The 15,006-nt window shown below is 38.7% G+C and overlaps 1 pseudogene; it reads right to left on the reverse strand.

The window, feature by feature from the left end:
* Positions 1-14,038: 14,038 nt before the first annotated feature.
* LOC123253399 lies at positions 14,039-14,636 on the reverse strand (annotated as a pseudogene).
* Between the last annotated feature and the right edge of the window lie 370 nt (positions 14,637-15,006).

Below are 15,006 nucleotides of genomic sequence, written 5' to 3' on the forward strand. Positions count from 1 at the left end.
GGGGGGGGGGGGGTGCGGGGGGGGGGGGTTGAAGGGGAAAGGAGGAGCATGAATCATGTAACCATGTTAAAAATGAATATTAATAAATGTAAAAAAATGAATGAATCATTTCCATTTTTAATAAAAAGTGAAATGTATGCTGGTTTGCAAGCAGCTAATTAAAGCCATGCCTGTTCCACAAACTTCAAATTAGGTATTTGGTGCATACAAGCAACTCCCAAAGTAATGGAGGGAAAATCCTTTTAAAAATGGGAAAGCGATGAATTTAGAAATAGCAGAGGTGAAAAGCACTATCTCTACTCTTTATGTAAGACAAGGGGGTAAAAATGTCTCCTAAACTGCTAATGGCACCTTTTGAAGTCCTGCAAGACTTGTCTTTCTGTCTTGATAACTTAGAAATGGGTTCCCTTGTCCATATGTCCATTTCTGAGTGGGAAAAAGGAACAGGCAGACAAATCAAATATGAAATTTGGGTTCCAACCTTGATTTCTGATGTGTCCTTAATTTAGTGACCTTGTGAAAGTCACTTTTCTAGTCTCAATTTCCCAATCTTTAAAATGGAGACAATAATATCTGCTGCACCTATCTCACAGGGTTGTAATGTAGTATTAGAGGATCAGAGATTTTCAGCTGGAAGGGCCCTCAGAAGTCAACTAGTCCTACCTCTTCATTTTATAAGTGAGCAAACTGAGGACCAGGAAGTGAGGCAATTTACTCAAGTTAATACAAGTAATGGGCCAGTATACTATGAAGATCAAATGATATTATTTATATAAAATATTCTCCAAACTTTAAATTCCCATATGTCAGTTCATTCTCATCATTATTCTAGAAAATCACTCCTCATAATTTTTAGCGGAGTTAGTCTTTTTTTTTTTAATCTCATGTTCTGACAACTCTCATACACGTGGATAAAAGACCTGTTTTTTATAGTTGAATATAAATATGAGGACGAAAGCTCACAATATCTAGTAGGTTCATTAAAAGCATCTTCAAGATGACTCCAGTAGCAGACAGGATGATGGGGATGATACATGTGCCTCATCCTATTCCAACACAATTTTGATTTCTTCTGTTGGTACTTTGAAAGCTTTCCATTTTTGGTGGGTTTTAAGATTATGATTATCTGGTATGCATGGCATCCATTAAAAGTGTTCTTAAATTTGTCAGCCAATAGACATTTATTAAGCACCTACTACATGACAGGCACTATGCTAAGTGCTGGGGATAAAAATACAAGTTAAAAAAAAAAGACAGCCCCTGCCCTCAAGGAGCTTCAGTCTAATGGAGGAAGACAATACATAAACAGAAGCTGCAAAGGAGGGAGGTACTTGGCGATGGGGCATAGTGGAGAAATAAAAGAAGTCCAAAAGCCACATAGCTGGTGGGAAATGAAGAGAAGACCACCCCGCTGAGGTCTTGGGGCTCCTGGCCCACCTCTCCAAGGGTACTGATGGGAGACTAAGAGAAAGTACCAGGCAGATTTAATCTTGAAGACTAGTGAGATTTTCCAGTGATGAGTTTTCTGGGGAAAGAGGGTTTGATGAGGAGGTCCAAAGACATCCAAAAGCAGCGTGGGAAATGGAATATTTGGACGAACCTATGGGCTTGCTATGCAGTTGTAGGCAGCAGTTCTGCCTGTGCTATTGCTGTGGTACTAGTACATTTCTTTGTTGTTCTCATTACTCTACTTACATATTACAAACTTTCACAATTTTTAGTTTTTGTATAAAGCAATCAGTTTTTCTTCTTGATCTTCATTCTCAAAACTCAGCCTTAATTTCAAAGAACCGTGGAGCTTTTGTGAATCTGGTTCTCTGCATACTGAGACAATGAAGTATTTCCTAACTGAGAGGGAATGGTGGCAATGCTTTTCCTAATTGAGGACACTGTAGTAGGGAGAAAGAGCTAGGAGAAAACTGTAGTGGTGTCCAGCCAGTCCCAAGTTTTATCTGAAACAAGTACCTAATTACTTGGATCAACTTCTCCATGCACTAGCCACCCACTAGTTGGGCCTCATTAATGTTACCTGCACCCTTTGTAAAATCTTTACAGGGGAAAAATCCCAATAAAATCTATATGTGAACCCAAATCAAGTTATAGAAGGAGTTCTTTGTAGTGATGACATCAACTTGGAACTTTGACAGAATTCTTTGCTGAAGAAGAGCCATAAAAGTGAAGATAAAGGAAACAAGACCTCATTATGGACATGATCCTGATCATTACGGTGCCATCTCATTAGGAGAATAGCTCGATAAATTGTGATTTTGAGGTTCTTTCTCATTAAAGGGAAAGATAAATAAAATGGAAGAAAAGTAGAGTACATGTATCTTTAATCCTTGAGTATGCTCTGGAAATTATTCTAATATATTTTAGCTTGCAGACCCTATAAATCAAATAAATAAAAATAAATATTTGACTCCATGCAGCTTCACTCCTTCCCTCTATAAGACAATGGCTAATTACCAGATCATTAAGCAGGATGTGTATGAGGGTATTATCTAAATATATAGATGTCACCAGTGGGTAGCATGAATGGGTATTATATGAAGTCTCTTCTTTCCCTCCACTCTTTGGAATCCTTCTCTTCCTTCAAGGCTCAGCTCATGTGTCACTCATGCCATATGCAGAATGAGACTCCTGACTGAAAGGGCAAATGTTGACAGGATGCAGATCTATGTGACAGGCAGAATTAGTGGCAGAGATGCTTCAAAGAGACACACATATGTTCGCAGACTCCCATTGGGACCCATTTCAGGAAAGAGAGACACACTCTGAAAGCTGTACGACAAGTCAGTTCCTCAGTGTCTCTGATTTACAGCTTGACTCTCTAGGAACTTAGGAGAGAGTCTTGCCCCTTGGCTGAGATTGAGACCTCTCTCTTTGTTTGAGCTGAGATATCTTGCTCCTAGTTGAAGAGCTCATTCACTCGTAGCGTATTATCTGGTATTTTCTAATATGTAGAAATTTTTTCAGTTTCTATTTGTTAATTAGGTTTGAATAAATGGATTTACTCGTGAAATATTTCAAAATGAAATATTTATTAACTATTTAAAAATAATTAAAATTAAGTAGAAATATTTCAAATGTTTAAAATAAATGTAAGTTAAACATTTATTTTGTTAAGTATTTCCCAATTACATTTAAATTTTTGAACTTAATTTTTAAAATTTTTGAATTCCAATTTCTCTCATGCCCTCCCTCCCATCTTAAGAAGGCAAGCAATGATATTCATTATATGAGGGAAGTCATGCAAAGCATATTTCATATTAACCATTTTTTTGGTTTAAACATTTTTATTGAACAATTTGGTTAATTTAAATATTTAGTTAAATATTTCCTAATTAAATATAAAAATTTTAAATATTTAAAAATTTCATCTTCCATAGATGAAATATTTAAATAAATTTTCTTGAATATGTGGGTTAAACCAAATATTTACCCGATATTTGCTATTTATCACAGTCTTTTCCAGAGCTAGCATTGGGTAGAAAGGTGCTTAACCAGTGATTTGAAAGCTACAAGTTACTCTCCCTTCTTTTAGGTTTAGCAACTAGGAGAAGCAGTAACTTTTTAAAATTCGAACCAGTGATGCCTCTAGTATTCCATCATATTAATGTACATCAATGTATTTAACCATTCCCCTCTTATTAAACATTTAGATTGTTTCTGGATGTGGGAGTTTTTATAAACTAATAATGCTAATGCTACTATAAGCTTCCGGCCCCCTCCCCAGATAAGGGTTTCTTTGGGGGTTCTTTGGATGATGTTTTCGGGGTATATGTCCCACAGTAGAATTATTGGGTTAAAAGACTGATTATTTTGGCAACTTTTGCTGTGTATTGCCAGATAGTTTTCTCCCCTCGGTCCCCTCATCTATGAATTGGGAATATTCATCAGTTTCTAAGACCCATTTCAGAGTGGCTTATAATGAATTGATACTGCGTTCCTTTGAATTATAGCAAGAAAATATGACAAAATGTCATTTTTAAGGAGAGTTCGCTGTTATCTTCCAGTGTGCAGTCCTATAAACAAAAACACGTCCAGCTAATTTCATGATCCTCTCCAAAGGCTTCATCTCACTATGCGATGGGAAGCTTCTAAAAAAAAAAGGCAATCTGACTTAACTGACCTTAAATGGTAATTTTTAACAATGTTGTTCTTTTCCTCGAAAGCCTGCCTCCATCATTACAAACAGAAACTTCTACCCAGAAAATATACCAACATGAAAGCCTCATCCTTGAATTTTAAGCACATTTCTGCCCAGGAAATGGTATTTTATTTTGGGAAGAGGCTTAAAAAACAATCTTGGCATTTGAAAGGAAATGGAAATCGAAAATGATTTGAAAGCTGAACTGATCATTTCCTGAGAGTTCAGGGGAATAAGTGTAATTTAGACCCCGATAACCTCTGGGGGCCAGGATGAGGTTCAAAAACAAACAAACAAAAGGGCAGATGCTCGGAGTATTTTGATTAATCTGTCATGGAAAAGATGTTTGACCTTATTATCTTGGAAATAGGGAGAGAAGGAACTCATCAGAGTTCTTAATTTAATGGGTATGTCAGCTCCTACCTTATGAAGAGAGAACTAAAGGTATTTCTGGAATAGACTGAAAGTAAAAAACATACAGGATGTATCAAGTTTTAATATCTTTAGTATCTGTTAATATCTTTTTTTTCTATTAAACCCTTACCTTCCACCTTAGAACTAGTAGCAGAAGAGTGGTAAGGGCTAGGCAATGGGGGTTAAGTGATTTGCCCAGGGTCACACAGCTGGGAAGTGTCTGAGGCCAGATTTGAACCTAGGACCTCCCATCTCTAGGCCTGGCTCTCAATCTATTGAACCACCCAGCTGCCCCCATATCTGTTAATATCTTTAAATGGCACTAAGCCTTTAGGGACACTCTGTATTTTTAAAACTTAGCTCTGTTGCTCTCTGTATTTTTATTTTTATTTATTTTTATTTTTTAAAACCCTTACCTTCCGTCTTGGAGTCAATACTGTATATTGGCTTCAAGGCAGAAGAGTGGTAAGGGTAGGCAATGGGGGTCAAGTGACTTGCCCAGGGTCACCCAGCTGGGAAGTGTCTGAGGCCAGATTTGAACCTAGGACCTCCCGTCTCTAGGCCTGGCTCTCAATCCACTGAGCTACCCAGCTGCCCCTGCTCTCTGTATTTTGCATCTGTCTGTTAGCATTTAAACCAGTGAAGTCATTAGATTAGTAGTTCAATGGCCAAGTAAGGAAAGGGATCACCTAATGTTGTGGAAGTGAAGTCAAATGAGATCATAGTGGGAAGAGCATCTTTTAGGGGGTGCTTATAAATTTATTTAAGCTGAAAAGGGCTTAAAGGGCAGGCCCAAAGACCGTCTGCTGACCAAAAACTGGCCTAGTTAAATTCTGAGACACTTGTCACTGCAACATCAACCACCAATGGGTGAACTATTTTGGGCCAAAGTAGTTCATAATGACCGTCTACAGAGGCATGGAGAAGTTTCCAGCTGAATGGGTAGATGGGTTGCCACACTGTTGTAATCACAGGTACCTGAAGGGCAAAACTAAGATAAACAATTTGCTATCCGAGAGAATCTATTTTATATAACAGCCATGCACATTAACAATGATAAACTGGTATGGCCAAATTACATGAATTTTGAGTTCTAAACTAATCGTTATTTTTCATTTATATTGTTATTCCCAGTGTGTGTTTCATTTCAGAGAATCACAGAATGTTAAAGATGGAAGAGACCCTAGTGATCATCCATTCCAATGGTTCCCAAACTTTTTTGGCCTCCTGCCCCCTTTCCAGAAAAAAAATATTACTTAGCTCCCTGGAAATTAGTTTTTAAAATTTTAATAGCAATTAATAGGAAAGATAAATGTACCTGTGGCCATCACCGCTCCCCTGGATCGCTGCAGCACCCACCAGGGGGTGGTGGCGCCCACTTTGGGAATCACTGATCAATTCTAACCCATGTCCAAGATTTTGTGGATAAATGCTTAACATCTAACTTTCCGAAAGGAAAAAAGTGTGCATGACAAACTCCTATGTTTCGTTTGCCTCATTAACATTTTGTCCATCACTTTATTAAGACCAGACAATAAATCAAGCCCTGATGTATACCTTTCTGATTTCTGAGGTGTAAATTCTCACTCTGAAAATTCTAACACTTGCTCTTCCTAGTAGGTACGAGCTCGTCTCTGCACGTCACTGTCCCTACATGAACAAGAATCCCACCTGCCTGATAAGTGGATAATCTCTACTAAGTAGGAACCCATTTTCTTCTGAAGCAGCTCATGTCAGATTTGGACATTTTCCTTACAAGGAGAGGTGTTATGGCTAGTGTTGGACCTTCTGGCAGTCTCATTAATTCCTGTATTGTGGTGAGAGTTATATACAGTATAGAGCAGGGGTCAGCAACATATGGCTCTCGAGCCATATCCGGCTCTTTCGAGGGCCAGATATGGCTCTTTCTGCAGGAGCCATAAAGTCCATTTTTTTCAGGCGCTGTTCCAGGAGCGGCACTGTGAGCACTGTACGGCTCTCACGAAATTACATTTTAAAAAATGTGGCGTTTATGGCTCTCACGGCCAAAAAGGTTGCCGACTCCTGCTATAGAGCATAGGCTAGTTTTCCCCTAAAATTCAATGAAATCATCCTTATGAATCACTTAGTCCAGGAAACTAGGTGGAACACTGGATAGAGAACAGGCATGGAGTCAGAAGGACACTGGGTTCCAATGTGACTTCAGACCTGTGTGACCCTGGGCAAGTCACTTAATCCTGATTGCTTAAACCCTTACCCTTCTGTCTTAGAGCTGTTATTAGGACAGAAAGTAAAAGTATTTTTTTAAAGAATTAATTAGTCCAAGTGACTAAAGCTCAAACTGTTGTTATAACTTCTTGATCATTTTAGGACATGAGGCAAAGGGGGCTCCTCAGAGCCTATCTGTCCTCAGCTCTAGAAGTTTTCCAATGTCCTCTGGACCATAGCGATTTTTCTCTTTTCCCTTGTCCATTCTTCTCTAGCATTTCTCTATTCAAGTAGACACTTATTCTAATCACATCGTATGAATCACATATTACGTCGCTTCTTAACTATTTCAGATAAAGGAAGGAGAAAGGGGAAGCAGGCACTGCCTCCTCCATGAAAGCACAAGTTCCTGGAGAGGGGCCTTTGTTGTCCATTTCTTCTGTATCCTGTATACCTAGCACAGTGCTATGCACTTGGTAGGAGTTTGGTGACCATTGAATGGATGGATGAATGCCAGTCAAGTTTGTACACTCATATAAATTATGGGAATATTTATACCTAGTGGTAAATAATTACCCTCTTTCTTCAAAAGTGTCCATTCAGAGCCATTCCCAGGTGTTTCTGAGTCTGTGGCAAGATTGTATTCCTTTATTTATTGTATTTATTCTCTTTATCATATTGTATTTGGTATACACATATAATACAACTTTGCCCACATGGTATTAGCTCCCACAAACCTTGTGTGAGCTGTGGGCCAATATTTTGTCCAGTTTGGGGGAGGCGTGGGCAATCTGAGCTCTGGTAATGAGTATAAGATAGCCACAGCTTAATTAATCTCAGGAGTCTCTCTAAAATGTATAATTTCATAACACTGACTTTCACTGAAGCTTCTGAATAGGAAAAAATAGTAGAACAAATTTCAATGATGAGTTATTTGATATTTGATTTAAACTGAGTCATTACTTTATTGGATATAAGGTCATATTCAGATCTCTACCTTGAATTCAATATCTGAAGTTTGCAATGGAAAAGTGCAAATTAGTTTGGAGCCTTATTGCCTAGCTACATATATGAAGCCATTTTTGCAATGCGTTTGGGGGCTGGGTTTTCATTTTGAAAGTCGGGAGTCTGTGGGGTGGTCATAGTTACTTAATATTTGGATTTCCTTCCCATTTCCGTCTCTCTTCCAAAGCCTTGTGAAGGAATAAGAAATACAACGAATCTGAATTTCATTGCCATTTTGAGAACTTTTAGAAGTTCAATAAGATGAAGTGTTTTGTGTTGGTCCACCCATACTATTTTGACTTAACCCATTATACTCCAACAACATAGATGGATCATAGCTGGTGATTTGGGGCTGGACAGAGGGAGATAGGAGGTTCTTTGTAGAGTATATGATGTTGTTTGGGCCCTTTTTCCTGTTAACATTGTCAAGGAGATCAAAATGGTAGAGACAGATGCCTACTGGTTTTATAAGAAACTTCCCCCAAATCTCCTTGACTTGTTTCTTGTGGAAAGCATTATACTGACTGTGTAAATGGCTGAGAAGCAGAAGTCTAACACATAAGATCATCTCTCTCACCCTTAGACTTGCAAGAAGAAGAAAAGGAGTCACAACTAGAGGGGCGGAATGGTGGAGGGGGTTATTTTTATGAGGACACAATGACTCTGGAGCTGAGGTGACAAGGTGGAATTATGCATGAGTTGAGTGAAAGTGAATTCCATGTTGCTGAATTCTGTTTAGATTAGGAACCAAGGTCAATAATCTCTCTTTCTCCTCTCCCATTTCCCTCTCCTTTACACGAGAGTGGGTTCCTCCTTCAGAGCTTAATGTTTCCTCAGGGTTTGACAGGCTATTCTTGTGACTTAAAAGCATGGACAAACGTGATAAATAATGAAAAGCATAGAAAGATTTACCTGAACCAATGCAAAGTGAAGTAAGCAGAACCAAGGAGACATAGACACAGTGACTAAAAGAGGGTAGATTAAAAAAAAAAAGCAAAGACAAAACAATTGCAAAATTGGATTTGGGGGTATGTGTTTTCTTTTGCAACATGGCTAATATGGAACCATGTATGATTTTGCATGTGAATATCCTATATCAAATTGCTTTCTTTCTCAAGAAGAGGGGAGAGAGAAAGAATTTGGAACTCAAAATTTAAAAAAAGAATGTTAATTTTTTTTTTACATATGATTGGGAAATATTTAAGGAAATAAATAAAAATATATTGGAGGAAAAAACCAACTTCTCCGAATGTGTCAAAGCCATATCTGCAATCTGAGTCACCTCCAGGAAAGCAAGAAATAGAGTACTGGGACACAACTAATTGTGGGTGTGTTTGCTCAGTGATAAAAGTATACATTCCTCTCTTCTTCCTTTAACGATAAATCAGTCAATAAGCATTTATTAAGTTCCTCTGTGCTAAGCACTGAAGATACAAAGAAATGTAAACACAAAAACTAAAACCAGTCCCTGCTCTCAAGGAGTTCACAATTGAATGTGGAAGACAGCATCTAAACAACTATGTACAAGTAAGACATAGAGACAAGGTAAATTGGTGATAATCTTGGAGGGAAAGCAGTAGAGTTAGGGAGGATTGAGAGAGGTTTTTAGTTGAAGGTGTGATACTTTATCTAGGATTCGAAGGAAGTCAGGAGGCAGAGATGAGGAAGGACAACATTCCAGGCATGGGGACAACCAGGGAAAATGCTTTGAGATTGAAGATGGAGGATCATTTGGGAGGAAAAGCAAGGAAGCTCAGTATCACTGAAGAATAAGGTATAAGGAGTCTTGAAAGGTAGAAAGGGGTCATATTAGGGAGGGCTTTAAAAACCAAATGGGAAATTTTCTGTTTTCTATTTTAAGTAATGGATGTCTCTCTGGGAGGGAGAGGGGGAGACATATGAGTGGAAATTTAAAATTAAAAACAAAAAACCCAATTGTGATTTAAAAACAAAAAGTATCAACAAATTTTTTTAAAAAGTAGGTACATCAGGGGGCAGCTGGGTAGCTCAGTGGATTGAGAGCCAGACCTAGAGATGGCAGGTCAACAAATCTGGCCTCAGACACTTCCCAGCTGTGTGACCCTGGGCAAGTCACTTGACTCCCATTGCCTACCCTTACCACTCTTCTGCCTCAGAGCCAATACACAGTATTGACTCCAAGACGGAAGGTAAGGGTTAAAAAAAAAAGTAGGTACATCAGAGCCAACTTTCACTCTGGATATTTTATACTAAAATGTTTTTTTTAGCAATAAAGACCTGATCATGTAAATGTTTTTTTTTTAAATCTATGATATTTGGATTTTATGAGCTCTATGACTACTAAAAATTGATCAAACTACTGATTTCTAGAGGAAAATCCAAGTGGATGAAGAATGGTTGTTGCCTGTATCATGCCATGCAATTGCATGGCTATCCCACTGACTTTGTCTATCAGTACATCATTCACTGACAGACAATGAAGCAGACGATGAGATGGACCCAAGATTGAATAGGAGGAGAGCAGACCAGATTGCATTTGGGAAACTGCCAGGTACTTTCACTAATCTTTGACATCTAAAATCTTTTTTTGTTTATTTGTTTGGGAAATTAAATGTATTGGCGTATTTTTGCTTTGACACAGCAGAGTCTTTACAACAAATACCCAAGCCTCCCTACAAAATAGACATCCCTGCACCAAATGGTTAGTTTATCTATTAGGAGCAGAAAAATGAGTGTAATCTTTGACTTTGGTAATAATATTAATTTTTTAAAATAAATTAAACCCTTATCTTTCATCTTAGAATCAACACTGTATATTGGTTCCAAGGCAGAAGAGTGGTAAGGGCTAGGCAATGGGGGTTAAGTGACTTGCCCAGGGTCACACAGTGAGGAGGTGTCTGAAGCCAATATTATTAATTTTGAACATTGTATTCAACCAGAATTCTGTTGTCTCTTTGTGCTAAGGTTATTTGCATTGCTGTAGTTGTTGAATGTATTATTCTTTTGGCTCTTCTTTCTTCATTCATTATCATTTGGCATTTCTCTGAAGTCTTCATTTTTGTGTTTTCTTATGATATAGTAGTATCCTATAACATTCATATGCCCTGTCTGTTCATTCATTCCCCGACTGTTGGGCACATACTTTGTTTTTAACTTTCTGCAATCGCAGACAATACTGCTGTGAACATATTTTGTGTTCTGGTTTTTTCCCTTCTGTCAGTAACCTCCTAGAGGTATAAGTCCAAGTGGAGGAATCTAGGTATTAAGACGTATACAACTTAGTGGTGCTTCCTTGCACAATTCATGAGCAGCCCTCTTCCTTTTCCAATCATATACTACCTAGTTGATATTCTTAATGCTACAGATTTTATTATGTGGAAGTCATTGTTGGTGATATGCTGTATCCAATCTGTACCCACCTGGCATTTCTCCATTGCCCTTTGGGTCAAAAGCAATTTTGCTTCTGGGAAGATTCTGCCATTCTGTGATTTGGAGCCTTGAGGAGAAATTTGCAGCATGAGGAGAATGGCATTGCTAAAAATATGGATTATGACCAATAATGAGAGAAATGCAAATTAGAACAATCCTACAGTGTCACCACACACACTCCGAGTTAGCAAAGCTGCCCAAAAAGTGGACATTTCATTGTTGGAAAAGCCATGGAAAGATACGCCTGCTAATTCGCTCTTGGTGAGTCATAAATTAGTTCAACCAATGCAGATAAAAATTTGGAAATGGGCTAGGAGGCATTACTAGGTTCCTTATACGATAACCCCTACTAGAGCAGGCAGCTAGATGAAGCAGTGGATAGAGCCCTGAGCCTGAAGTCAGGAAGACCTGAGTCCAAATCTACCTTCAGATTTGGAGTGATGATCAATTGTGAAAGATTTGGCTACTCTGATCAAGACAGTGATCCTAACTAGCTAGCTATGGGCCCTGGGAAAGTCACTTAGCCTCTGAATCCTTCAATTTCCTCGTCTGTAAAATGAAGATAATAACAGTACCTACCTCTCAGGGTTGGTGTCAGGATCAAATGAGATACTATCTGTAGAAGTGTTGAGTACAGTGCCTGGCACTTAGTGGGTACCACAGAAATGTTAGCTATCATTGTTTTTCTTTTTTCTCTTTTCACATTCTCTTCTTTTTGAAATTTTGAATTTCAGATTCTCTACCTCCCTCTCCACACCTCGCCCACTCACTGAGCAGGCAGCCATGTTTATTCTGCATGCAAAATCATACAAAATATGTTTCTAAATTAGCCACATCACAAGATACATGAAAAATAACAAAAGAAAATTATCCTTCACTTTGTACTTTAAGTCAGTTAGTTCTCCTTTTGGAGGTGGACAGCCAATCTTTGGAATTGTTCTGGATCCTTGTCTCGATCAGAGTAGCCAAGTCTTTCCCAGTTGATCATCATTCCAACACTGTTATTGTGCACAATCATCTCCCAGTTCTTCACCTTGCATCGGTTCATATAAGACTCGCTGTTTTTTTCATCATTTTACTTAGCACAATAGTACTCCATCACAGTTCAGCCATTCCTCAGATGATAGGCATCCCCTCAATTTCCAGTTCTTTGCCAAAACAAAGAGAGCTGCTTTCAGTATTTTTGTACATAGAGATCCTTCTCCTTTTTCTTTGATCTCTTTGGGTTATAGACCTAGTAGTGGTATTGCCGAATCAAAGAGTATGCAGAGTTTTAAAGCCCTTTAGACATGGTTCCAGATTGTTCTCTAGAATGGATGGACAAGTTCACTAGTCTACCAACAGTTTATTAATGTACCTATTTTCCTTCACGTCTCTCCTGCGTGCCATTTCTGACAGGTGTGAGGTGGTACTCCAAAGTTCTTATAATTGACCTAATGATTTAGAGCAGCTTTTCATATGATTATAGATAGCTTTGATTTCTTCTGAAAACTGCCTATTTATATTCTTTGACCATTTAGCACTGGGGGATGGCTCTTATTTATAAATTTGGCTCAATTCTATGCTCAGTATATATTTAAAAAATGAGGCCTCTATCAGAGAAATTTGTTTTAAAAATTTTTAATATTACTTCATATCTATGGCACCTTTTAATGAAATAGACCTTCTCTGATTATCTCTTTCAGTTACATCTGTTTTTGCTTTTGCTTTGTCTGAGATCATAATTGCCATCTCTGCCCTCTTCCCTTCCATTGACAGTCCACGTGACAGACTCTGCTGCAGTCCTTCATTTCCATTCAGTTTGTGTCCTTCTGTCCAAAGTGTGTCTCTTGTACACAACATATTGTTGGATTCTGGGTTTTTTGGTCTGCTGTTTTCAGAGCTAGGCCTGGTGGGGCATGCAAGTTTTTGATTGCAAGATGGTATTATCCTGAGAGAGGTATGGTCACTGCTTTCCTGGTCTGCACTCTGGTCTTTCCTCAGAAAGGGCTCCTGTTCCTTTGTAGCTGCAAGTTCCAGCCCTACTCTTGGCCTTGAAACTGACCATGGCCCCTGTCCTTTTGTGACCCATTACAAGTGCTCCTCTCCATCTTGGAACTCTGCCCCAGAACTTCTTATGAGCAAGAGAGTTGCCAGTCAGGGCCAGCTATACCTTATGCCAGCAAAGACTCCCCTGTACTCTTTTTTTTAAAACCATTCCTGGACTGAGAGCTCCCAAAGTTGCTGTTGCTGCTGCTGTTATTGTAACTGCCCTTAAGGCCCACTGTTGATGCTCTTGCTGTGCTCCCGCTTCAGTGTTATAGACCTCTCCTAAGTGGGAAACATTTCCCTCTGACCTTTTGTTAGTTCTGCTGCTTGAAAATTTGATTTGATGTGTTATTTTAAAGTTGTTTGAAGGGGAATACTGGGAAAGTTCAGCTAAGTCCTGGCCTATACTCTCCCCCATCTTGGCTCCACCCTCCCCCAGTCTATATATTATTATTAAAGCAACACGGCATACATGGGAAGTATTCTACATCTGAAGTCAGAAGACTTGGGTTTAAATCCTGCTTTACTAATTTATTAGCTTTGTGACTGTAGGTACGTAACTTCCTTTCCTAGGCCTCAGTTTCCTCCTCTGTGCTGTAAGGGGATTGGACCAGATGAGCTTTTAAGGGCCCTTTGAGCCCCAAATCCAATGATTTTATAACTTACATGATTATAAGGAATGCTACTTTCTGGGGTTATAGAATAGAATTAAGTCCCTTGGACTCTTTATTTTTGAACTTTGTGCAAAATCACATCTTTTCTATAGGTATAGACAACCACTGCTTGCATTCATGATTCTCATCTTCCACTCTAAGTAGTATGTGTGGGAGCCAGAATCTTTTTTTGTTGTTATTTCATTTTGCTTTTATTTGCTTGATAATGTCACATTTACTCCCGTGCCATAAGTTTTTGTTTCTTCAGTTTCTTTTGGGATACCTTTTTCTTTTGAGCAACCTCTTCTTCTGGTTTAGGAACATTCTGCTCCTTTTCAGTAAGTATCATCTCAATATGGCAAGGGGAACTCATGTATGGGTTGGTTAGCCCATGAGCCCTGTAAGTTCTGTCTTCGCATTTTGGGAGCTTTGTTAACTTGGATATGCTCAATGACAAGAGAATCCACATCCAAACTCTTAAGTTCTGCATTACTCTCTGCATTTTTAAGCATACGAAGCAAGAATTCAGCACTCTTTTTGGGCTAACAACCTTGTGTCCAACTCTGCTGCTTAGCTTGGGCACACCTGCCAACTCCACCATTGTATTGATGGAAAGGAACGCACTATTTCTTCAATGTGACATCTTTCAAATATTTGGTAGCTTTTCAGATATGCATGCCCTTCAAAGCTTGGGCTGTTTCACGGGTGTTCTTGAAGTGGACCCAGAGATTTGAGCCCCTTGACTTGCATGACTTTGTGGGGTTTTCTGAATCAAGATAATAGCTCACCATTTTGAATGATCACCTAGGACGGCTCAAGGGAAGAACGTATAGTTTCTGATTGATGAGTTGAGAACCCACAGAGTCCTCTTGTGGTCCTTCGGATCTCCTATTCCCCCAGGCTGGGAGCATTTCTGATTATTAGCCATATATATTTCATAATGTGGGATATATTCCACAGTGATTCATTTCCTCCTGGTTAGCTTTTCATATTGAGAAGCTTATTAAGAAATAGAATATTTTTGGCAACAATCTTATAATACAAAAATTACCATCACACTGCTGGCCAAAAAAGGTTTACTTGGAGGTTGTCAGAAGTCAAGAAAACTATTACCGTGACTTCATCTAATGAATCTGGCATATCTTACTTTTAATTTGAGAT

This window comes from Gracilinanus agilis, chromosome X (assembly GCF_016433145.1).
Source record: "Gracilinanus agilis isolate LMUSP501 chromosome X, AgileGrace, whole genome shotgun sequence".
Lineage (NCBI taxonomy): Eukaryota > Metazoa > Chordata > Mammalia > Didelphimorphia > Didelphidae > Gracilinanus > Gracilinanus agilis.